The sequence below is a fragment of the Corvus brachyrhynchos genome, unplaced genomic scaffold (genome assembly GCF_000691975.1).
Source record: "Corvus brachyrhynchos isolate BGI_N302 unplaced genomic scaffold, ASM69197v1 scaffold116, whole genome shotgun sequence".
NCBI classification, from domain to species: Eukaryota; Metazoa; Chordata; class Aves; order Passeriformes; family Corvidae; genus Corvus; species Corvus brachyrhynchos.
In genome coordinates this window covers 6131655-6158631 of record NW_008240221.1, presented here as the reverse complement: position 1 = coordinate 6158631, position 26977 = coordinate 6131655, and the positions used below count along the sequence as shown (strand labels likewise).

Genomic DNA, 26977 nt, shown 5'->3' with positions numbered 1-26977 from the left:
GGTCTGGCTCCGCCCAGCACCACGGCGGGCTGTCGGTTGTTTTTTTTTTAATCGGTCCCCTTTTATTTATATAACAGGAGTCTGGATATATATTGAAGCTTGATGAGCGGTTCCCTGAACTCCTAATGAGCCTGACATATACTCCGTAGTTTTTGTCTGGGTGTTGGTGGTGAATGTCTTTCAAACAACGACCGAAAAAAACCCAACCAAACCAAATACTCATACCTCTTCCCCCACTTCCCCCCCCGCCCCGCCTCTCCCCCCCAAAAAGGGGGGAAAAAAAAGCCAAGCCGACAGTAAGAAGAGAACAGGGCTGCGGGGAGAGCACAGCTCTGTCCCAGAGCTGCAGCCTTTGCAGGGTAATGCCAAGGGACTGTCCATGTCTTTGCGTTTCCTTTCCCCACATCAGCACAGGGGAGGATCAGAAATGGGAGAAGGCTTGTTTTGGGGTGAACACCTGCGAGTTTGGGTGTTTTCAGGGGGTAGAAAGAAGTGGGTATGACAATAATGAAATAACCAAAGGAGGAGTCAGTCCCAAAGGTGCCTGCTTTGAGACAAAGAGAAATCATCTCTGAACAGGGCTCCAAAGAGACTAGGGATGCTTCAGTCAGGGTCTAGTCTTGACGGAAGGCTTCAGAAATGGCTCTCTCCATAGCATTGCACCTGCCTCATGTCTTGTTCTCCACTCTAGGAGCTGTACATGCCCTGTTTTGCAGTTATAAGATAAATACCATGAGAAGACAGTTGTCATGATCTTAAATTTGGCGTGGAGAAGACGAGCTTCTGGCAACAGAGGAGATTTGACCTGGCGAATGTCACTTGGGTAGTGAGGAAGGACATAGACCCAATGATGTGCAACAACCCACAGGACAGCCTGCAGACCCAGTGTTTGCTATTTGCTGTAAAATGAAAGGGTGCTTTTCCTGCCTTTCCTCACTTATTCCCATCACCTCTGAATACTTTGTAACTTTTCAATACCATTTTTAGAAATGAGATGAGCAGTGCCGGATACTGAATCATTGCAAATAAGGACAAGCCATAAAGTTATGCAATACATTCTCCAGTATCACATCCTGTGATCCAAATCAAACATTCTTTTCTTAGTAGATGGCTTTTTGCACAATTTCTCCCTTCCTCTACCCCTGCATACTCCTTCTGACTATGACAAAGACCTAGGCTCTTGCATCAACCTTTGTTCTGTAAATAAATGTTTTCTGTTTAACTTTCTGGTTACCCAGCATCAGCTGGAGCCACAGTCCCTAGCAGTTCTGGAAAGGCTACCCAGAGCCTTCAAGCCCAACAGGAGAAAGGAGCAACAAGGGAAAAGAGTGAAAGGAGAAAGGGATGAAAAGTCTAATTCATCCTGGTTGAAAACTCCTGATTTTTATCAGAATCAGGATCTAAATCTGAAGAAGGGATTCAATATTCAAATTTGGAATTAAGAGATTGTAAATTTTGGGTTCTGAATTAAATCTACACTATAAGGCATAGAAGGATACATGTAGTGTGGAATGACACAGTTACCTATGCATCGGATGAGTTTTGCTCCTTCAGAATATTTTAATCATTTCACTCCCTTTGCTATGGAATCCCTCCCCAAACCTAACACTTCGTAAACTTTGCTTTTGCTCTCAGATATGTCAATGAAGATACTGCCATTTTAGTCCAGTGTTAAAATAATAAGCTCTGAATGAGAAAACCCCTTTACGTGCCTCATAGAGACATTAGGTGTACATAATTCTGTGCCCCTTATTTTAGTCTAAGTCTGTGTCAGTCAGCTGAGATTGTAGAGGAAGATAAATTATAACATGTGAGATGTGAAAACTAATGAGATCATAAAAGTCAGATCAAAGTCTGAATACCGAGTCAGCATTGAAGTTTTGCCTAACTGAGGCCAGTCTCCCATAGCTGTGGTGCTTAACCAAATGAGAGAGATGTGACTTGAAACACATCAGCCAGAATGTCAGGGCTAAAGGGATGCCATTGGCTGGTCCAAGCTTAAGTGTCATGTTCGCAATACTTAGAAACTCCTGTTTGAAATAAACTGTGTTGGTAGTGGCAAATATTGTTTCCTTGTATTTTCTCATTCAATTGAATGAGAGAAACTTTCTGAGTATGTATTATAAAACAGTTACTGAATCAATGGCACCTACCAAAGAAGTAGCCAGCAGACTGGCATATGACAAAACTATCATATCTCTGCATGATCTTTCTGGAGACACATCAGAATGACGTTAGTTAGGAAGGATTCCTTTTAGGACTGTTTACTGACCAACTTTTGCTCTTCGGACTTCATCGTGCTGATCTACCTTGTCTGGAAACTGTCACCAAGAGAGACAATCGAATACAAGTTTCTTTATCTTTTAAGCAGATCCTACAATTATCTACTTCTTTGATGATGTTGTCCAGTACTATAGTGCTGAGTTCCTTGCTCTTTCTGCAGGAAATGCAGCTGCAGGAGGGGAAGGCAGAGAGAGGGGGGGAGGCAAGGATGTGTGGGGGGGATGTTTTCCCTGGAGCCTTTTCCCTATTTTAAGTATCCCAGAAGAGTCTATGGAGAAGGCCTTACATTTTCATGCTATGGAAATCATCCACCAAACTCTCCCCTATTCTATATCCAAGGTTTATCTGCAGGTAAACAGCAAAAACAGGTATAGAAATAGGAGTTTCCTGGACTAAGAAAAAATTACCAAGTGAAAAGTGTGTCATAAATCTGAGCTTGTGCAAAGAAAGGTATCTTTTCCTGTAACTCTGATTTTCAATCTGTTTTATCTTTTAACATCTGCTTTTGCAAGTATGGACTCTGTGTGGACAGGAGCCAACCCTCCCCTCCAAGCCAATAGCAGTCTTTCTTCCATTGATGTCAATGAGCTTAGATCAGAACACAACTTTGTGAGTGATCAAAGACAGTTCTACATTTAAAAGACTTCCTTTTCCAGGTCAGTCTGCTCCTTGTCCCTTTACAGAAAATATATTATCAGTGTACAAACACAAGCTAGAACAAAAAGGATAATAATTTTTGAAGTGGTAAAAGAAAGACCTTAATTTTATTTTTTTGCTGATTTACGAAGTGCAGAGCTGAGCCTACTGGGAACATTAAACAACTATTAAGTGCTGAGAACTGTCATATTGAGAAGACAGTCTTATTTCAGCAAAATTAATCCAAGTAGATAGCTCAAAATATGCTTGCAAGTACCTCCCCACCAGTTGTCAAGGCTGGATCCCCATGCCAACTTGAATACGTTTTTCTATTTTTTGTAGTTGTTTTTGCTTATCATTTACACTATAATTCTAATATGTTAGTAAGGAAAGCCAAGGAAATTGATAAATCATGGGACAGTAAAGGGACAAGTCTTTTCTCCATGCATCGACAAGGCAGTTCAAAGACATGGAGACAAGCATCTCTTCTTTAAAAAATCTCATGATTTTGACTTTCGGTATGTGAATCCATTTTTTTTTCTAAATGAGCTGCTGTCAAGAGGTAACTTGACAAGAAATGTACCCATTTGCATGAACTGCACGTGTGGGGCTTACGTGTGTGTGAAATAAGGATACAATAAAGTATGTAAGGATAAATACCAATGTGCCATATCTGCAATCAGAATCAAGCCTTAGGCTTCATTCTTCACTTAGACAACAAAAAGAAAAGGTGTTATTGAATAACTCAGTGCAAGATTTACAACTGACTGCAGTGCAATAAAAAATAAAAAACCACTCTAAAATATAATTTATGTACAGAAGCCAGTTAAATGAGGTAGAGGGAAGCAGGTCCAACATTTCTGCAAACTGCCTTGTTATAGTGTACAATAATTGTGAAGAAAAAAGCTATTAACCAAAGTGCTTTGAGGTTTGCCATTACATGTTTATTAATCTGGGACCCAAAAAGTGTCTTAGTTGTCTTCAGAACAAATTTCTATGTATAGAAGAATGTTCTGCCTAGGAAGCAAAGCAGTCCTCAGCTCAAGAGTCAGTGATCTTTCTCTCTGGTTCTGGATCCCAGTTAAGTATTAAATATTTCCAAGCAATAGTATTTTATCCCCAGGTAACGACCGCAGTATAGTCCCAGCCTAATCATTCCTGGTAGTTTACAAATCTCTGTATGTTGAATGCATTGCTGATGGGTTTCAGCATTAGCAAAAGCAAATTGACCTTCTAAATCACAACACTGCCCTCCAAATCTGACTGTCAAGTCTGTGGGCTGTTGGCTCCCACAGTAAGACCTTACATTTCTCTGTTACCACTAACTCTCATTATTCACAGATGGCACCATTCCCAGAAATTAAAAAGTGGTTGTGTTATGTATATCCATACCAATGTTATCCCTTGCTAATTGAAATCAATCTTACATGGTAGAATTCTGTTCTGAACATCCCCCTCTTTTAGCTTTATGAAATAACCTGAGGAAAAGCACTCCCTCACTGGTCGGACATAAGTGCCATTCATTTTATATTTTCCACATTTTAAGGTATACTGGTATTGCTAAGAGAAAGAAAAGGGGGCCAGGGGGGAGCATATTTCTTTTTATTTCTTTTGTAATGGACCAGGTGAGTAGAGCACAGCCATGGATGTAAGATCAGGAAGAAAAGTGCTATGTTTGCACATTCCAGGGAAACCTTTATATGCAAGAGAAGATATGAAATGCTGTGACTAGTTATTCCTAACCTTTTAAGATTGAACATACTCCAACCAGTTGCCATTAAGGTCTCTTTTCTTTTAGGCATGTATAACACTCATTTTTCACTTGAGGAATAAGTTTCCTTGGGAAGTTGTTTTCCAGACAAGTGCATGACCTGAACCAAATTCCTCGTAAGCAGGTTTTGCTTCCTCAGTTGCACCCATCAGCATGATGCTGGTGGAGGCGAATGTGAGATGGAAACATGACAACTGGATGTGCTTCTAGGAGCTGTTCTCCAGAACCTCATTGTAATCCATTGAGTTGCCAGCTTTTTGGGTAGCAGTGAAAAATAAGCAGCCTCCCAAAGCAGAGCTAGGAAGAAACACCACCCCCATCATTCACAAAGTCCCTCTTGACATAGACAAGAAACTCCCATTAGCTAAATCTGGATCTCATTCTTCACTCAAAAACATCTTTTTTTTTTTTATTTACTTAAAAATATATGTTATAGCTCCATTCACAGATGTAAAGGGATAAACAACCTTAAGACCATTTCTGACTCTTCAGCATGGGTCATTAACTTGCCTGGAACAGATTCCAGTTGAACAAGAGCAGGACTTGAGATGGACTACATAGAAAAGACATCCAGCTTTATCACAGGTAATGGTAGGTTTGCAGTAGTTGCCTATCCTTAATGTAACTGAAATGATGTGCCTTCAACTTTCCATTTGACTTCCTTGTAGATTTTTATACCAGAGCAAAACCTCCCCTATTAGGCAGTGTCCATTCCACATGAAAGCACTTAAAAACCATAATCAAGTTACTCCTTAGCTTTTGCTTTGATATACTAAATCTAAATAGACTTACCCTGTAGAGTCATTCCATTTTACTGCCAATTTTTAAAATCATATTCTTGTGGTTCTCCTCTGAACTACCTCCAATTTGCCAACATCCCTCCTGAGCTGCTGATACCAGGACGGACATTACTCCAATACCTTTATCGATGTCAAATGCAGAAGTAACAGAAGCCCTTTGCTGCCCTTTGATGGATAGCATCTCTGCACACAGAAAAAGATTGCACTGGCCTTCTTGGCAACGTGATTTGGGGCTCATGTGGGAGTCTCTCAGGACCCACAGTTTGTTCTTCTGTCTCAGCTTCCCAAAGAAGAACTCTTATGTGAAGTACGACCTGAGATACTTGTTCTTAAGTAGATCCTTTATGTTGGGTGACATGGAAACACCTGGTATTTCTTTTGCACCTGCTCCTCAAGCAATGCCAAAAAGGCATTGCTCACTTCTGCCTGCTTCCAAATTTTGGTTCCTTGAAAAGTAGTATTAGCAAAGGCACTGCTTCCTTCTGTATTGCTGGAATCATTGTTAATTAGCACAGGGCTTATAAGCAGTCCCTGCAGAACCCACTCTCTAAGCCCCACTTCAGGTTAGGCTGCTGGATCCCATGCTAACCAGCTTTAAAACAAGTTGGTTGTCTAGGAGAGTTCATCATGTTAGTTCTAATTTCCATCAGAATCACTCATAGTACTGTATGGCAAATGCATCCAAAGTCAGAGTATAAAATATTACCACAATTCCTTTTATCCACCAAATTTGTAGTCTTATAAAAATAGCACATTAATTTGATAAGATCTTTCTTCCATTAATCTGTGTTGATTGCCATTAATTAAATTGTACTGTTTTAATACTTTATTAATTGACTTTCCTATCAGCAACTCCATCACTATGCCTGGAATAGACATCAAACTGACAGGCCTATAATTACCTGGTTGCCCTATTTTGTCTACAGAAGTATTGGCAAAATATTAACTTTCTTCCAGTCCTCCCTCAGATGAATATTGGTTTTAACCAGTGTGCATCTCTCTCAATTGTGCCTTTTTGAAGATCTAATGAAATTTTTCTAAGTTGCTGTAAACTATTATTCACATTTTTGTTGGTTTAAATTTTCTCCTCCAGGATGGCTGATACATCTCTTAATTTTTTTTTAGCTTTGTAGAACCGGATCTTTCAGGGCAATGATATAAATTTTACTGGTTAGGACTGTATCCTGCTTGCATGTAAAATGTAAATTGCATTTTAAAAGCACAGAAAACAAAGTCATTGCAACAAAGTCATTATGACTTCCACCTAAAAAACCTCTAAATTTTGTGATTAATACTTCCCTGTCAGGATGAGGCCTAATGTAGAAGTTTCCCATGCCAGATACAGCTCTTTTTGAGTCAGGAAGTTGTTTTGTGTATTTTTTCTTGAAAATCCAAGAATGCCTTAGTACTTGCATCATGAGACATCCCTTTGCTCCCCCTTCAGATTTATCTTGCCAAGACTGAAAGTGCCATATATAGTGAAAGGCTTTTAAAAGGCTAATCGTGAAGGTCACCCTACACCCAGAGGTAGGGCTGGTTAGATGAGCCAATTCTGTGTTGTTTGGAACAAAGCCTTGCTTCATGCTATGCTATCAGTGTAACCATGCTGCTGGCACTGAAGACTGAAGTCTGTGAGAGGACTGAAATCAAAGAGTTTTCGTTGAGTGCTGGCCTGGGTATCACCAGAACATTAGCCAGAGAGAGTTACTGTCTTGATTCTGGCAGTTCTGTGCTGCTGCTGTGCAGGTGTGTCACAGTCTTTAAATGATAAGCATCAGATCTGCCCCTATCTAGAGAAGAAAAAAAAAAGATCATTTCATTGTCCTTCTGCATCTGTGCTCTGCCTGAATGTAGCAGAGGTCTCTTTCAGGTCCCATGGAGCATGAAGAGTAGCAGCTCTGCAGGCACCAGCCTGTGCCTCTTTGTTTGCAAAGTGCTTCCTGATTGGATTTCCATGGGCATTTTTTTACCCTCCATTTACTTAAGTGATGACATTGACCAGACAAAAAGATATATGATCTTACCTAAAATAAGGTTTTCTTCTCTTCAAGCAGTTTTGTAGGTACACTAAAACCATAAAACAATTGTACAAAGTCAGACCAGTTGTACATCTCACACAGTGTCTTCTCTCACACACAGGGCAACAGCGAATGTCCATGGCAGAAGACATGAACAGTGCAAGCACATAATCGCACAGCCTCAGTGCGGTCTCTCCAGCTCCTCTCCCAATGACTTGCAGCCCACTTGCTTGCTGAACAAAGTCAGTAGTGCCTTTCTATTTGATGGCCATCAGTGGATTTCTGTACAGCAAATCCTTCTGATTTGCTTTTGAGCCCTCATGTGCTCTTAGAAACTGCAGCATCCTCTGGCCATGCATTCTATAACTTAATTGTATATATGAAGAAGTTACTCTTTGTTTGAACTTGTGTCGTTCAAACGTCCTAATTTCATTTGATACCCCCTTGTTGCTGTGTTAGAAGAAATAGCAAACAGTAATTCTGTACTTACTTTCTCCTTCTCATTCATGATTTTATAAGCTGTATATTACATCCCATCGCTTTTCCCAGCTGAAACATCTCAGTCTGTTTAATAATTCCTTTTATAAAAGATCTCATTTCACTGTTGCTTTTCTGCTTCTGTGATAACCTTTGGGATGGGAAACCGGAATCCTTCTCAATATTCAGAATACAGCAACTGTGTAGATTTATAGTGACACACTGTTTGTTCTGTGTTTCTTTCTAATAGTTGTTGGTACTGACTTGCATTTCTGATCACTACCAATTGCTATGCTGAATGTGACAGTCTGTGCCTATGGCTGTATTAATGATTCCAGTGTTTCTGTATCCCCTCCATGATCAGTGTCCATTGTTGGGTCACGCAATTCAGGTTATTTTCCCTCTTGTGAACTGCTTTGCATTTATCAATGTTGGATTTTCTCTGCCATTTTATTACCCAGTCGTTCTGTAGCATAAGGCCCCTGTGCATCTCCTCAGAGTCAGTTTTCCTTTTTATTACCCCATGTGAGCAAAGAATGCAGGCACATTACTTACTCCCATTTCCTGATCATTTTGAATATTGCCTACAGGACAATATACGTTCAATATTGAGAGCAGCTGGCAACACAGAGTAATGCCAGAGCCCACCTCCAAGGGGATGCAGTCTGTGAAAAAAAAGGCTGGACTAGAAAGAGTGAGCTCAGCCTTCCTGCAAGCTTTTTGGAGATTCAGAGGTATCCTTGTCTCCTTTTGTTCTTGAAAATGAAGTATGTAAGCACCTAAGTGGAAATCAGAGTCACCTTAGGCTCTGTCAGTAGCCAGCAATGGCTCTCCTTAAGGATAAGTTAAATACTAGGTGAGCTGAAAGGAAGTTTTCTGTCTCTTTCTGACAACAATAGGTTAACATTTTCTATTGTTAAGCACCTGATTTAAGTATCTGCAATGAGATGGGATAATTCCAGACTTCAGTTTGTAGGCTTTCTTTGGTGAATTGTAGACTGTGCAGTTTTGCAAGCAGAGAGAAAGCAGAGTTATATAGTATCACCTAGGCTGGAACACTGGCTATTTGAAGCATGTTATAGCTGATCTATAATTCACATGCTTATTTTGACAGGCTGGCTCTTGTTAGTTTTCAATGGGTGTGGGAGGAAATAGCAGTGCATAAAACTTGCACATTACTAATACCATTGCCATATAAAACAAATATTTGAATAGGAAGTTTCAGAAATGATTCAGTGCTCTAACTACAGAATATCCTACAGGAATTTTTTATAGTAACAAAATTAATGAAAAGTAAATCCTATTTCACCATGGGCATAGGGTGGTCCCAATGCAGCAGAGCCAATGTGATACTCCATCTCAGGGATAGAAAAAGCAGCCTCTACAGATTGCTGGCCCCCTGGGTGACTGAAGCTTGCTTTGAAAGGACTCCTTGAGCTGAGAGGTTGCTATATGCTTTTTAAGTGACTGCACCAGATCGTGTGTGGGTGCAGCAGACAGGGGCTAAAAGCCCTGAGCTGCAATACAGAAGCAATTGAAAGACACTCTGTTGTTGCTGCTCTACCAACTGCAAAGGAAAACTCTTCCCACCCCTGCAGACTATATATTCTAACCACATCCTTTGAAGGTACTGAAGTTATTCACTCACTTAGCCCACAGTTTTCTCAACATTAAGTCATAACTTGAAAGCTATGGGGTGAGGAGATAATTGTTACGTCAGTAACAACATTTCATTCAGACACTGTCATAAGCGAAGGATTTCTAGGTGCTGAAAATGTCATATGACCGCCAAACAAAGAAGCCAAAATATAACTTTAAAAATAACCACCTTTGCACCATGGATTTTTAGTTCACTGGGAACAATTTGCACGACGCTTAGTCTCAGTTCTCTTTCTTATCTGCAGTATGACTGTTCCTCTGTAGTTGGGAACAGCCTGCAAAGTTTGACACAGATGCTGTGTCTTCTCGTGTTTTGTGCTGACTTTATCACAAAATAACTTGGAGTTTTCTCAGTTTGTGTCTCAGATCTCTATTGGAAAATGGGGGAAAAGCACTTCGTTAACTCCTGGAGGACTGTGATTGTTTCAGATGCAACAGTAAAAAGGAGACACATGAATTTGTGAAGATGAAACAAATTTGATACATCCCTGGCACCGCTTTGGCAACCCTTACTATGTGCAGTGACACAACATTGTCTGGGAACTTCAGCAGCTTGGCCAAGGAAAATTTCTATTATTTTCAATTTCCAGTAACTTTTAAAATGTTGATGAGTGTATGATAGGTTTTCGACTCTGGAAAATCCACCTCAGACTGAAGAATCCCTTTTGTCTTTTTGAAAGAGGAAAAGCCTGCATGTCATGTCTGCTTTGTTCCTAGAATCACTTTTAGACTGAAATGTATACCACTATTTTTTACTTGTATCTATTTTAAAGATCACATATATATGATACTGCAACAGGTGGGGTTATTTATACACATGGAAAAAGATGTTAGATCTCTAAGTTGTTCAAGATCTTAAAATAACTTGTGTACTGAAGGAATCCTTTCTGTTAACCTTAGAAAAGGGTGGAGGTGTGGGGAGGAAATGAACATAAAGTTGTTTTATTTGTCTCACAAGGCATGAATGAATAACTGTTGTCATCTAATCTTTCTACGTGGGTCTCCAGTCTGTTATTTCCTGGGATTTCATGTTGTTTATTTTTCCTGGCTTCCTCAGCTAAGATGGACAAATGGTTATTGAACAGAGAAGTTTTAAATTTTAAAAGTGCAATAGATTTGAGAAGTGAATATTTTTTCCCAGTCTTAGGTATGTGGAAATTATTGAAAACAATACTAAGACTAAAGTAAAGAGGTGTTCCTTAAAAGCGTGTAACATCCTGCAGCGGTGATGCAACAGTTCACAAGACTGACTGAATAGCCAGGTGTAATTCTGATCCCTCTACTTTACCAGGCTGTGACACTGGCAGACTTCCAGAATAAGCCAATTTCAGAAGAGTGGAGCCTCCAAATATGATCTTTTGTCAGTCACAGAGATTTCAGCTCCAGGAAAAGAAAGATTCATCTGGCAGATTATAATCACTACTGTACGAGATGGTGAAAGAAGTGATCTTTCCGTAAGCGGGATGCCAGCTACTCCAGGACCAGTCAACACCCTGAGCTGTGCTGGGAAGCAGCGGTGACTTAGCTCAAGTATCACCATGTCTCATCCCACTCTTGTGATGCAAACCACTGTTTTTTCAATAGGTGCTACAACGGCAACTCCCAACCTGTGCTGAAACAATTGAAATGCTTCAGAGTTTCCAGAGCCATCCCCATTCTGGGCTTTCACAGAGCGAAATCAGCAGTAGGGCTGACAGTCACATCTGATTTTTGGGCTCTTACTGCAGGATAGACCAGCCATCCCCAGACCAGTTCCTAGGGAATGCTCTGCTCTGTCCATCCCATCGTGGGGTAACAGCTAGAGGTTTCCATGGCTCAGTCTGGACAGTGTGTTGCACTACATCAAGGCTTCAGCTTGCAAAATCGTGGTCAGAGGGAAAGTTTATAACCAAGAGGTGCAGTAGCATCTCTCAGCTCCCCTGCTGTTTTTATCTCCATGGGATCCAGTGCCAGCTTGCAGAAAGAGGGGAGTTTGGGAAAAGGTTGGTTTTAAATTACCATGGGAAGTTCCTCAACATAAGGTGTGGGACCCAGAACCAGAATGTCTGCATTAAATCAAATAACCCTGATACACTGGCTAGCTGTGATAATAAATAGACCTGAATGTATTTCAAAATAACTAAAAGACTGTTGTTATTTAGGTAGAGTGATCTTCATAACCTTTTTCTAACCTGACTAATCAACCTCCCAAATTTTCTCTCCTTTCTAGTTTTAGAAAATCATATAAAGGAGTATACTGTGTCTGTGACAAACCTGAGTCACTTGGGTGGTCCTGATAATAGGATACTTTGTTAGATATGAGCTTTGGTTTTGGTGCATTCTGTGGCTCCTGCCAACACCTTAAGAAGATTACCATTTCTGGTAAGGGCTCAAAACATTAAAGGAAAACTAAAAAGAGAGCAAGTTCTTTCAAGAGAATAAAGCTGATGCTGTGGGCAATTGGAAGGAACTACATCAGCTTTCAGAGATTAAAGAGAAAAACTGCAAAGAAGATTTACCAGTTGAAACTCTGTGTCATTAGAGATCCCCTTTTTTGCCATCAAAATAAAATTAATTTAAAAAATGAAGCTGTATGTGTGTTTGCTTAGGAGTAGGAACAAGCAACCATTCCTCCACCTACCGCTCATCTGCTGCTTTATATAATGAATGACTACTCATTTTTAACATTTTTCGTATCTTACCTAAATTTAAAAAAATGAAAGGGGAATATTCATTCAAAGAAACAGCTGCCCATCTTGATACCTGTAATTATCTATTATAACTTACTATTATGGGCAAAAATGTAATAGTCTGGCAGTCAGTAGTTCCTTATTACAATTATGAGCAAAGTTAGTTGAGTGTCTGATATTAAGGTTGACTAACTCTGTTAGTCAAGGGGAATGTTGTTTTTTGTTGTTTATAACCTTATCAGACTCAAACAAATTGAATTGAAAATACCCCTGCCAGGAACCTGTCTCAGCCTCATTTTATGTGTTTCCTTTTGGAAAATTTCAGTTTAAATGGTGCTTTGGACAAAAAAAAAAAGAAAAAAAAAAAAAAGACAATGGACTCTGTGTTTGGCCTCCTGTCATTCGTGGCTCTCTAAGCCCAGTGCTTAAACAGCAAAAAAAAGCAAGAGAGAGAATTCTTTTTTCCTACCACTGGAGAAATATTTTTGGTGGCCCCATGAAACAAACCTACCTGGCCTACCCTAGTACTACTAAAATACAAGACCTAAGTTCACTGAAGAGGCCTCTGCAATGACCATGTTCTGCCAAGAGCTACTGAGGCTAAGCAGGATTTTCTGCACATTAACAGGGGAGGTTGTAGAAGCACTAGGCAGGAGCCATTCCCCCTTCTCCCTTCTGGGCTCTCCTGTCATTCTACATTATCAGATAGGTATAAAATGACAGTAAAGGTGCATATTTCTCTTGCTTTAATAAAGTGCTTAAGTTACTGAAGTGTCGATCTTCCTCTGCATTTTTCTCAATGTCTCTTGCATGATTACTTATGAAGAAATAACAACAAAGAAGTCAAAATGAGTTTAATATAAATTCTATACAAAGTACAGATTTAAGGTAATTTTCTTAATAAAACTGAAGTCCTTACTTTGAACAAAAGGGCTAAAAAAAATTAACCTGCACAGCTAGCACCCTGTACAAAATGGAATTATTAAGGGAGGAAAAAAGCTAAAAACTAGTAGAATTAATATTAAAATTGTTAACATTTATATATGATAAAACAGTATTCTTAAAAGGTTTATCTCTTTGGAATTTTAGTGACTAGCAAAGTTATCTGCAGATGTGACTAGCCTGGCTCCCTGTGGAGAGTGTTCAGCTTCATGCCCTTAAAGAAGAGGTCACTGTTTCAGTGACAAAGAAACTATATCATGTACTAAAAGTTCAAAATATTTATTGTATTTACCAATGGGTAGGAGGAAAATAGTACATATAGCAGTTAGACACAAAATGTCCCCTTCAAATTTAGTGACACACCTCTCTCAAATTAAAGGGTCATATACTAGAATACATGCCAGGAAAAGTTTGGATAAAAGATCGAATCTAGGGTAGATTGATCAATAGTAGCAAGGAACTTGCAGTGAAAATTGCAGTGCTTTAACAACTCAAAGGCTACTTGGGGAATAAGGTAAATATTCTGAAAGGGCGGGTTTTTTTAGAAGGGTATAGAGGAGATTTCGAAAGTTAAGTCTCTCAGCTTTCTTATTACATCGTGTTTACATAATCATATCCAGATGCTTTAGGCAATAGTCGCTTCCTGTGCTTACAGTTTGCTGTTGTCTTATCATTCCTTTATTAATCTTTGTGAGGATTAGCAAAACAAACAAGATAACTGTGAAGCTGAAAACAATTTCATGCTGCTTCCTATGAGAAATTGTTTCCAAGGAGCAGTGTTATCTTTTTACATAACCTGGATTTCCTCACAAAGTGTGTTGGGAATTTTTTGCTATAGGTATACCTTTCAGTCTCAGACATAGCAAGGCATTCCTCTTTCCTCTCTCTCAAGCATAGTTAGGATTCTGCATGCCCTCAGCTCACAGCAGGAGCAAGGCATTGCCTTTTTAAAGTCTTCCATCCAGCCGTTGTATGCAAGACCAGGCATTCCCACAGTGGCCTGTAAAGAACAGCACCTTTCACATTATTGTCTAGCTAAAAATAGGCCATACACTTACTATAACATGACATTTACCAAGCAGCTATTTCCTCTGCATGTCAGCAGAATAAAATATACATAAATAAAGTGTCTTCTACACACTGAAAATAGCACTCTATAATGATCCCAGTACACAGGACAGAGTTATTGTGCAATGACAGCACACCTTGTTGAGTGATAGTACAGAGCTTTTGCCCTTTGCCTAGCAACATACCAAAGCATGGGATCAGAGTCTACACCCTGCCTTATTGCTCAATTAGGACCTGGCAAACGTCCCTTGATGTTACCCTGGCCTATATCCACATATTTTGCTAACATATGTAACTTCACACTGATGCTGTTAAGGATAGACATGGTTATGTGTCTTCAAGGTCTGAGGCTGCTTGTATCTCAAGTTCTCTTGCAGGAATCAGAGCCATCAAAGGAAGAGAGGCTTTCGTGTCTAATGCAGCACAGATAGCATTTAATAAAAAGTCTTAACTGTTGACTCAAATAAATTAAATTGAATATTGCCACCAAAGAGTTGCAAAGTAAAGAAGAAATTGCAATAACCCCTGCAATCTCCTTGATAAACTATCCTAAATACTATATATGTAAAATTACATTTTAAATGGAAAATATATATTCAAAGCATAATAGTTTAATCTTTAGAAAAACCTGGCTTTTTTGTTTTACTGTAAGTGTATGCAAATGAAAGGCAGTGATTTTAAAGAATTGTCATCCCAAAACTAAAATTATTCAGGATTATAATTATTCAGGATTAGGTGGTCACTCAGAGTCCCAGGGAAGTAGGATCACTGCCTTTCTTCTTGTCACTGGAGCCACACTCTCATTTCATTTGAGTCAGAGGAATGACCACCTTGAATTCAACCTCTGTGTTAAACATGCAGCTGCTGGGAATTTCCTCTGCTTTAAGAGCAATTCAACTGTAAAGCATGTCTCATTTTTGTGAAACAGTAGTCACACAGAGTATGGAATGGTAAAACATCTAAAAACGCTCTAACATATCAAAGCACTAAATTGCCACTTCTTCTAGGTTTATCCTTAATTAGTATTTCAAAAATTGGCTTGAAATAATTTTAGTCATTTCCTGGTAAGATTTTACCAGTGATTAAGGTGATACTTCCTCTGCCTTAGGAGTCAGAAGAATCTAATTGTATGCTCAGGATTTTGAAGTGAATTGGACAAGGTTTGGAAAAACAGAACTCCCATCTAGTCCCCTCTTCTCTCCAAACTGAAAGGTTGATTCTCCCAGTAGAAGAAGCTCAAGATTATGAAAATGTCTCCAGAGATATTCTCTTGTATTTCAGAAGACCTAATTGTAAAAGATTTTTTAATTGCCTTTTTTACAGTTTCCACGGAATGATGTTAAAAGGCCTGGTAATCACAGGACCATCAACAGAAGTCCCAGAGTACCAGTTCAGCCATACCTTTGCCCTGGATAGGGCTCAAAGCTGGAGTGGTGCCTATGTTTCCCTAGGACTTGGTGACAATTTTCCTGAGTACTGAAAAATGTTGACATTTTCCTAACAGGAGACCCCAAATTCATTAAACAAGGTCCATACATTCACAGGGCAGAAATGTGTAACAGACAAAGTTGCATACAATCAAAATGGACCTAAAATTAGCATCTTTACAAAATTATGGAATATTTTCTTACAGTAAACAGGAAATAGAGGAAAACTTTTCAAATGAGTTCCACTAAAATTTCAGCCCTTGCTACAGCTCAGTGAAACCATGCTAGTGAGGCACTAACTGATAAATAGATTCTCTAGCATCAACTAAGGCACAATCTCACAGTAAAATTTTTGCAATGGTTGTGACAATTCTGTTTTGTTTTGTGGATGCTCTGTTGTGTAGTCAGGAGGGAGTTCATATTTCATCCTTAATCCCATTGGGAACAGCTAACTAGCTCTGTCCTATGCAGTTCCATATTTTCAAAACACTTCTAGCAATAAGATAACTATGAAATTTCTATTTCTCTGAAATTTTTCAAGAGATCCAAAATGTCTTTGTGAAGTCAGGAAGATAGAATGATGTAAGACTGATGTACAGGTAAGTGCATAATGGTTACATTAGCTCTTATTCCTAGAAAACTAGATTTAACAGTAAAAAGAAATGATGAAATAATAAATAATATTTCACAGCAGCTTTAAAGCTTTAATGAAGAGCAGAATTATGCCTTCTTGTGAAAAAGTAATACTTAGTAATACCTAAAAGTTGTTCCTAAAAGAAACCTAGGTTTAAAAAAAATTGAATAGGGTGCTATTTAAGAGCCTGTTCCTACAATCCTGTATGAACAGACTGAACTTGCACCGGTACAATCATTACCTTTTATATGTTTGAATAAAGGCTTCTCTTGCAAACAAGCAAACCTCCACACTCTGGAGGATTTGCGTGCTTATGTGTTTACATTCCACAAGACCATCACTCTCATGGATGTACCTTTACTTCAGTTTGTGGAAGATGGAACTTCTACACCTCTCTTATTAAGAGGATTGCAAAAAGTTGGTGATGTACAGAGAAGGAAACTGTAACTGCATCCAAAAAGTTGGGACCATAAAAATTACCTTCCTATGTTGCAATTAGTTTTTTCACTTGAGACCAGAAAAAAAATAAATTACAGGCTTACACATACACTCATTAGAGCGGTGCATGACAGTTAAAAAGCCTTTCCTAGTCTCATTAGAGTACAACAGAGAGTGTTGTGGCCAGACCTTTCAAAGAAAGGTTTTCAAATGCAAATTACCCAAGTCACTGAGAAACCTGATCCTCAGAAGCTCTAAGCACCTCTGACTTCCATCAAAACATTGAAACTGCCAGATATTAAGATTGTAAGGCTTTGCAGCATAGGATTTTCCATAAAATTTAAACAATTTCAGAGTCAGCATCAGTTGCACCACCATTACCACTCCTGTCATCAGTGCACAGCTAATCAAGGCTCTTACACTGGAGTAGACATAATATCTTTGTTTGAAAATGTTCAGAAAAAGAAGGGAGAACAAAAGGACCAGCATCTTAGGAGAGATAACAGACTCTGCAAATAGCTGTATCCCCTTTGGTGTGTAATAGATGGGCTGCTGGGACATTGCTCTAGAATTCATGCACACATCTTCTAAGAGCCCATGTTTGCTTAAGGGTTCATCTGGCCTCACACTGAGTGCATGAGTGCCAGTTCAGGCTCCATTGGCTTGGACTATCATAATTTTAGAGAAAGAAACTGTAGTGCAACCCCTGGTTTTACAGACGTAGATGTAATTGTACCAAAAAGGAATGTATTCCCTGTAGGTTACATTCTCACACACATCTCCAGCATAAACAAGCCATCTGAGGACCATCATTTGCCCCTACAAGGAGATGCTTGCCCTGTATGTTGAGGCAAAGTCTAGAACTGCTTTGTGCATCTTATTAATAGAAGAATTTTACTCTAGCAAGGAATGTTCCATGTTGACACAACTGGTTGTTATCATAGCCCTAGTTCCAGATCCATCCTTTAGAGAGGTGCAGATTTAGCTGTAAGATAGCTGTGTGCAGGTAGGCTCTCCATTGGCATTACATGTTTCTGTGTCATGTTATGATGGTTTCACTGTCCCCATCTTCCTTCTTTGAGTTTGCATCTGTGTCTTCTAATAAATATTGAATATTTACAATACCACTCAGTTAAGTCAGTTAAGAATGATATATAAATTCTGTATTCAGCAGAACATGGAGGTTACCACTATTCTAAGTCACCCCCACAAGTTCAGTGCTACTATTCACTTTTTTGAATAATCCTGCCATGTGTACACATTTGCACTGTCATGGCTTTAAATAGGATCTTTGTCACATATTAGAGAGAGCAAACTCTTTCAACCTTCATACTTAGCTTGATCGTAAAAAGAATAGAGTGCTGTAAGGGAAAAATTTACTCAATTACCAGACATTCAAGACTTCCAGGACTGCTGCACAGTGCTGAAGTGCAGAAGTGGATAAAGGGGTAAGTATTGGTGTTCTTCCATTTCATTGTAAGCACAAACTCTTTCTGAAGGCATGTTGCAGTTGTTTATGCTCTGAAGAGAGCAATATTTTTAGATTTACCACTTACAGTACTGGGATGTATTGCAAACTTTTTGATTAAGCATCATAGGCTACAAGAAAAGCTTGGAGCTGTAATGCCTCTAGCACATTTTTAGGTAGTTACCATGCCAACCGTAAAAATTATGAGCAGAATGAATACAAGAAGTCTTTTTGAAAATAAAATAGTACAAAGTTAGTGCAGAGCCCAAAGTTTTGGATCGTGGTATTATATTGTTGGAAGATTTATCATGATCCATATATAAACCTACTGGTTGTATCAGGAGCTCATCAACTGTCACTAACTTAGTTTGCAGACCTGCAGAGCTTTCACTCAAAGAATAAAGCATCTGTTTTAGCCTTTGCAGAGTTTGGAATTACTGCAGAACCATGAGCAAACTTTCAAGCAAAGAATCACTCCAAACTTGAAAACTGTATGTTTAGACACATGTTAAGTAGTGCATAGAAATTGTGGGATTCCATTGAAATTCCCAGATAAGATCTCCATAACGCTGGATGAAAGTTAGTATGCACAGAGAAGCACAGATGCAAGCTGTAAGGTGAGGACAGGGGGAGATCACTTACCAATTACCTTCATGGGCAAAACAGACTCCACTTGGGGAAATTAGCTTAATTTATTGCCAGTGAAATCAGAGTAGGATAATGAGAATTAAAATCAAGCCTTAAAACACCTTCCCCCCACCCCTTCCTTCTTCATAGTTTCAGCTTTACTCCTGATCTTGTTTCCCTCCTCCCCTCAAGAGGTACTGTGGGACAGGGAGTGAAGGTTGCAGTCAGTTCTTCACAAATTGTCTCTGCCACTTCTTCCTTCTCTGGGAGAGGGAGGACTCCTTAAGCTCATTCTCTGCTCCAGTAAGGAATGCTCCAGGAGCTGCAGGGATATCTGGTACTGCATGGACCCCCATGGGCTGCAGGGGCACAGCTGCCTCTCCATGGGCTGCACCAGGGGCTGCAGGGGAATCTCTGCCCCAGTGCCTGAAGTACCTCCTGCCCCTCTTTCTGAACTGACTTTGGGGTCTGCAGGGTTGCTGCTTTCACATATACTCCATCATATCTCTCTCTGTGGCTGATGTCTGGTTGGTTTTTATTCCTTTTTCTAGCTATGCTATCCCAGAGGTGCTACCACCATCACTGATGAGCTTGACCTTGGTCAGCAGTGGGTCTGTCCTGGAGCCATCTGGCATTGGCTCTACCAGACGTGAAGGAAGTTTCTGGCAGCCTCTCAGATGCCAACCTGTGGCCTCCCTGCTACAAAAACTTGTCGCCCAAACCCAAAACACTGGGCTACCATATTTTCCAAGTGAATTGTCTTCAGAAACTTGGGATAGAAGGGTGAAAAAAAATCCTTTTCAAAGAATGTTTGCTAATGGCAGATCTGCAACTTCATTCCCCTAGAAAACAGTGAGTTTTGAATAACTAATTTGAAAAAAAAGAAGCTATTTGTGGAATTCTCTGTGAAAGTAGAGTCAACTCCAAGTTCCTGTAATTTAGGAACACAAATACATATCTATATAAAAAGAAGACATATTATATTATATTATTTTATATTATATTATATTATATTAATTTTGAAGACAGAAATAATTATTAATGTCAGGGAAAAGTAATTCAGATCCTAGTTCTTCCTCATCCCTTGTTTGCAGCAAGCCCTTGCTGGCAGCTGAGAAAGAAAATCTCAGTGAATTTTGGCTATGTCAGTGGTTCAGAGCAGTTGGGTGTGCAGCTTCTGGTCAGTGCAATCCACATACCTTCATCTGGAGACTAGAAATGAATTTGTCAAGCAATCAAATATAAAAGACTGCTAGTTCTTCTGGTGACACCAGAATTTGATCTAGGCAAAGAAACATACTGTTGTATTTTGCCCTGTTTCTTGCATTTCTATTTCAGGGTCAGTTTCAGATAAAGGTGACAGTTTTGTGTTTGTTAAGATCCTTACTAAGGACTGATTGGAAAGGGACAATCAGGGAATGGGATGTGCCTTTGCTTTGGCAAACTGGACCCAAGCCTTAGGCTTGGGTTTGATATTCCTCTCACAAAGCCCTCTTACAAAAGTACTTAAAAAGGAAAGATACGAAGTCTATGGTTCTTAAAAAGCTGTGCTTGAAAATTAATTTAAACTTTCACATGTACCGATTTGCCTATATGTTCTCGGGCATTTCAGTCTGAGTCAAAGACAAAAGTGGAAATCCTGTACTTTCCATATATTTTCATAGTATGTTTTTCAAAAATCTGTTATATTCATGCTTTAAGACCAATCTTTATGAAATCTCCAAAGGAGCTCCTATAATAGATCTAGAAATCTTTGAACGTTGACTAAAATTATTTTTATAGATTTTTTTTTCTTCAACATCCTGTTCCAAAGATGTAGTTTCCTAATAAATTTAAGGGATAACTGTTCCCTGCAATGGTAGAAAACAAGAACTTCAAGTATTCTGCTGTGTTTACTTCAAAACGAGGACTTCAGCTCCTATTAAACAGAAAGGCACCTTTGATGTTACTTTATCTTTTCAGTTTTGATATGGGATACTTGATTTTGGATACTGGTCAATGAGATTACTCAGGATTCCTTCTGTGTGATCAATTCCAGGCCACTGGAGAGGTCTAGCCTTGGGTGGGCGGTTTCGGAGTAAATTTACATAGTTGTTAAATATGTAAAGTGGCAGAAAATCCAGCTGTCTTTCTTTATTCATTGCTTGAGGTGGAACTGGAGGAAGAGGAGGCAGTGGTGGTAAGTGCAGGACACTGAATTTTGCAATAGGTTTAGGAAGACAGCCAACATAAAGAGGAAAAAAATGTGAGCAGCAGCCAACACACAGGCTACTTTACTCAAGTTAGATGAATGTTGAGCTCTGTCTTGCACCAGGTCATGTAAAGTAGGAACAAGGGTGACATTTCCAGCTGTACCCTAGTGTAAAATAATTGTGATTTAACAATCCACACAACATATGTGATAGCCCACAACTCAATGCTTCTAAGTGTGGGCTTGGAGCCCTCTGTGCATTCATTTACCAAAGCCTCTGCACTTGAAATTCAAAATAATCAGTTTACCCTTTGATAAGTTAATCCTCCTGCTTCCTTCCACCTCCTCTCTCCCAGACCTCACAAAGCCTCAGAAATTTGGGTTATGGAAAATTGCCAAATTGAACCCATTTAGGCCTCAATTACCAAAGTGATTGTATCCTAGGATTATCCTGGAGTATGAGCTGTTCCCCTCTTGTCACACCACATTGCACCTACTGCGAGTCTGTGGCTCCATTGGTCTAAGCTAAATTTTACTCACTGACATAGCCCAGTAGAAATGAGAGGAGATTCTGGCCCTGCTTTTAAATATTTGAACAGGGTAAAAGCCAAGAAGGGTTGGAAATTATTTAGCCTGCTATTAGGAGTTATAATTAGACATACTTGGGTATAATTAGACTTGGATTAAATAAGGAGGGAAAAAAGCAGCATGCAAAAACAGCCTTGCTAACAGTAAAATCCCTTATACATGGGAATAGGGTGAAAATGTGTGAAAACCACAGTGGAAATGAAGTAGGTGACAGCATAGTTCTTTTATCTCTGGTATTATAGAGGGTCAGTTTATACCCTTTGTTTGCTGAGCCAGGAAGAAAGAGTGACACTGGTAAGCCACAAGCACAGGCCAGAGTTTGTGCTTAGGGATGCCATCATACCTGAGGTACCCCCATCTGGCCAGGGGTTGTTGAACGGGATGTGTCATCTCTCTCCAGACCCGTGTGGGTTTCCATGTGTAAGGCACAGTATTATATTAGGTAAGATCTACAATGAGCCTTTTTTACTCCTTCAGCAAAGGTGAGGTTGTTTCTCAGAAGGCTCCATTAGGAGAATGGCATAGGAAAGAATGATGCTGCTGCATCAAGCAATGACCCAGAGGAGAAAATCCTGAGACTCTTATGGGGATATGCTGAGAATTAAGACTTTTTAGCTCCACACAGCAAGCCATTTACAACTTAAGCCGCAATTTTGCAGTTCTAGTAACTGAGGTTTACAAAGGTCCACCACAGATATTTCTTCAGAAGGTTAGCAAAAATAAAAACAAAACTGCATAAAGAAGATTAGTAAGGTGGAAAAATCAAGCACACAAAATTTAGTGAATTCAAGTAACTTAAATTCAACTGTGTGCAATCCTAATTCTACCCTTTTGTGTGTTTTGATACAGTCTTTAATTGCATAATCACATATTATTTGGTGAATAATTCCAGACCCAGGGCTGATTTGGGATTGTGTGAAGTAAATAAGGCATGAGACCACACACAGTGAATTAAATGGATAAAAAGGAATATTGAACAGCTGCCTTGTTTACTGAGTACCACCCACTAAATGAGGCAGTGATTCTAAAGAATTAAAAAAAAAATTGTACATGATCAATATAATTAAATACTCAATCATAATGCTTAAGAACAAGGAAGAGCAGAGAGGTTGTATGGGCAAATCAAGCCCCCTTCCCTAAATCTGCCATTTAGTCAAATCACACTTGTTTTGCTATTTTTCACAGGTGCCAAGAATGCCTGTTCTTACTCTCTCCTCCCAGTGACCGCAGTGCACTTCTGATTCAGTTAAACTAAATCCAACCTACCCTCATTATAAAAGCTGGAATTGCTTTCTCAGTCTGTTTTCCTTTTATGCAGTGTTATAGCAAGGGTGAAGTTCCATGACTTCATGACTAAGGAAGGCTATGTATATGCCATGTATAGAACAAAGTGCATTTGATCTGACATTCAGATAGTGAATGTCACTCAGCACAAGTAGCTTTTGTATTAGAATGTTGGCATATCATTGACTGTCAAATCATTTCTTTTCCATATTCCAAACTAACATAAATCTTAGGATGCACCATCTCCATAGACAGTATGATATATCTCAAACATATCATAGGAAAGTTCCATAATTCTATGGGGACAGGGATGTTTAGGGAGGATCTGGAAAAGTTAGCAAACTTCGTACCAAAGCTGTGGGTTTTCTGAAAGCCTTCCACTTCAAAAGCACAGAAACATAAGCACAAAAAAATCAACACAAAAAATTTATAATCAAAATATTTTGAATCTATATGTTTCTAATTTTCAAAATCTTTGTCCCAGGCCTGATGACTTTTTAAAACATAAAGAATAAATCCTAGATCAGAGCTTCCAGTGTTAAGATTAATGCATATCTTCGCCTAGATTTAAAAGGAAGTGCATAATTCTCTCTATAAAGTATATGAGAGAAAGTATAACCCAGTGTTAGAAGTGGGAGCCAGGAAGCCAGCAAGGTGTTCCTGTTTGTGCCAGGCTTTTTTTTTTGTCAGCCTTTGGAAATCACATCATCTGTTTTTGCATAACATTCTCCCTTTTAACACAGAACTAATGTGCTTCATAACTTTTATAATGCATTTTGAACTCTGATGAAAGTCATTGCAAAACTGCAAAGTATTCTTAAAATTTGTCCGTAGCTGAAAACTCATCCACGTTGTCTGGTATTTTCTTCAGATTTCACTGGGACTGCAGAATCCATTGATCTTGATTTCCTAAAATATTTGGTTCTTCAAGGTTCAGAAGTGAAACTTTTAATCACCTGCCATTTTAAGAACTTGTAACTTCAATAAACTTACACATCTAATTTAAGCACAAATATTGAGTATTTTTCTTGACCTATTGTGCAGCACCTTTCCAGATCAAGGTACTAAGCTGTTTAAGAATAATCTTGAGGTACATTGCATCTCAGAAGTTTCTATCCTCGCTTCAGAGATTCATACACCTTCTAGGACATGAAAAAAATATCTGGATACCTCTTGCCTTCCTCACAGAGGTGTTGTAAGCCTTAATGTGGTATTCTTTGAGCTGCTTGGATGAAAGATGTTCAGTGAAGGTATTTTTATGTCTCATTAAGCATGAAAAGAAGGATAAAGTGAAACTAGGAAACAAAGAAAAGAGAAGAAAATGTGGCTTTAAAGGGCATATGAGTCAGTACTGTCAGTCACGCCAGCTTTTTGGGTAACTGAGAGCCTCTTCATGTTCTAGAACTTTGCTACACAGCAAGGAGGTGCTTAAACAGATACTCTACCTACCATAAGAGTACACATGGTGCTTGAAATCCCCTGTCTTTGCTCAGTACCCTCACATACAATACATCTTTGAACGTTGCTGAATGGGTAATCTATATTTCATAATTCAGACTGTCAGTATTTCCTTTGCATAATTATAACAGCAGGAAATATATAAGGCCTTTGTGGAACTTGAAAACTCTATTGCCTTGGGCCATATTTAATGTGTAATAAATTATTCAGCAACAAAGCGCTCTTCATTCTATTTACAGTAAGTTAGAGCTAAGTGTGTGAGGTATACATAACTAACATGAAACAGAATTCACCATCGCTGCCAAGGCTGAAGTTTTTTCTGAAGCCATTAGTCTCATATTCAGTGAGCCAAATCCCCATCAGGTGAAAACTGACATAACCTCACTGAATTTACCTTGGAAGTGTGAAGGGTGACTTCTCTGATCGCCATCTGAGAATCAGAAAGGTCAAAGGATAGGCGGTGTGGAATCTCCCATTTAAGTAGATTATAGGATATTCCTTGTGTTTACCTCTTTGTTCATCTGCATATAGTGCTCTCAAATGGCAGTCTGTCAACAACATTGTTGGAAAAATGATACGAGTTTCTCTGACTGGATCCACCAGTCTTTTTTACCATATGTCTCAGCTTTGTTTATGGATAGTAACCAGAACAGGTGATGCACCATGTCCAGCCTTTGCTCTTGATAAAAAGATTTTTTATGTTCCATGGAACTTGTTTATCAAGATCTACGTTTTAGAGACCCATTTGATCCACATAGGTCTTCACATGCTCAGACTGGGCCTGAAACAACATATATATTTATATAATACCTTTCTACTAATGAACAAGCCATCCACCAGCTACCTTAATGTTGCTCTAGATACAGCTAGCAAGCTATGTGTTCTACAAAATAGTGATGTAACAGGTGAAAATTTGCTTTATTGAGTAAGAGTTCAAGGTAAAATTACAGAAGTCAGAATTAGATTTAGGTATGTGTATATCAGCAATTTTAAGAATGGCAACGTTTTTGTGACAGATCAAAGAGAAAATAAGACATCTGGTGGTTTTTTGTCTTAAATATACCAAATATTTGTTAATTGCTTTGTTCCCTGAGGCTCATAAAAGAATAAAAGTCCTCCTTTGTATAAGTTTCTAGATTCACAGTTTCCTTCAATTCTCTTCTGACACCCAGCACTGTCCCTGATTTTGCAATCTTTCAATTTCTGCAGAAAAAAAAGCAGTCTATTTTACCTCTGACTGGTACCAGGAGTGGGTAAAACTTTCTTAGCAGCAATTACATTTCCTGTACAGTTTCAGCATGTTATTGTACCTGACTGTCTTCATTACTGGGCATGGGAAGCACTTAGCCTTGCCAGGAGAACTCCTGCAGGCATTCCACCCAAACCCTCACAATTTATGAGGCAATTTGATGTTCCTGATCATTAAAAAGATGAGTTATAAGCAAAAATGTTGGCTTGTGGAAAGGAAAAGAGGCAAGTTTAATGTGTGAAATGGTCAATTCTTAGAGGTTTCAGTGGACCATGGAGTAACTTGATTTTTGCCAGATCTTGAATAAGAAAAGAAGGAAGTCAGCTTAGGTGAGAAAAAACAATTATCTTCTTGTGTTCAGTGGAGTCAGTTTTTCCATGTGCATGGTCAATAGGCTGGGTTCCTTAGAAGATGGAGGCAGCCTGGGTTGTACTCCTCGCTCAAAGAACAATTTCATATTTTTGTAAAAAGAACTAAGTTCATGTCTTCATACTAGAAAGTAACTTTACTCAATTGTCTTTAATGGATCCAGGCCCACTGGAGTAGCAAACTGATGAGGAGAGAGGTGTCTGCTATGCACTCACACCATGGCAGTCTGCAGGTGGGTGTTGAGTGTTCTTCCCGAGTAAGCAAAGGTGTGGATTTCAGTTCCTTCTGTAAGCAAAGGAACTCTGCTTGTTTAGTTGAAGAATAAGCTACTGAGGAAAAATGAAGTCTCTGCCTTTGGTAGAAGGAAAGAGCAATCCCTTGGAGACAGAAAAGGGTTTGTTTAGGTCCTATATCACTGTAGGCTGTGTCCTGAGCTAGGTATTAGCACCTGGAGAAAGGGATGTGGCTGAACATGGATAGAAACAGAATTGGCTACAGCTGAACCTATCACTGGCTCATACCTCAGCAAGTATGGTCTTGGGTTTTCCACTTCAGTCAAACTTCTGGATCTTTCTCTCTGATGCAGCCTAAAACAGCTTTCCATGAGCCCTTTTTTCAGACCGTCTGCTTTCTCAGAGCTTATGTGGCATGAGAGGCAATTTTTAGGCCAAATTCACTCCTTAAAACTTAATTTGAAAAACTCCAAATTAAACATTTTGTTTTCCATGGAATTCTGATGGTGTGTAACTTGACTGTCAGCAGAAAGGAGCCATTCAGCATTGAGTCTGTAGCTTAAATTCTTGCAAAACTTTTATTACTAAAGAAGGATTTGCTAGTGTAATATGTGTAGGAGCAGATCCACTAAAATAATAAAATTAATAAGCATATATTTTGCTTTTATTTGGTCTTAAAAATCTGTAT

General features: G+C 39.1%; 1 long non-coding RNA gene across 2 annotated transcripts; it reads left to right on the top strand.

Moving 5' to 3' along the window:
- The first annotated feature begins 260 nt into the window (after window positions 1-260).
- Window positions 261-12668, top strand: LOC108449304. 2 transcript variants are annotated; one of them, XR_001865461.1, is made up of 4 exons: window positions 261-5275; window positions 7630-7750; window positions 8576-8719; window positions 9999-12668. It is a non-coding gene; the product is annotated as an uncharacterized LOC108449304 (long non-coding RNA). The 2 variants fall into 2 exon arrangements; XR_001865460.1 differs by having other exon boundaries at window positions 8576-12668.
- Window positions 12669-26977: the final 14309 nt, after the last annotated feature.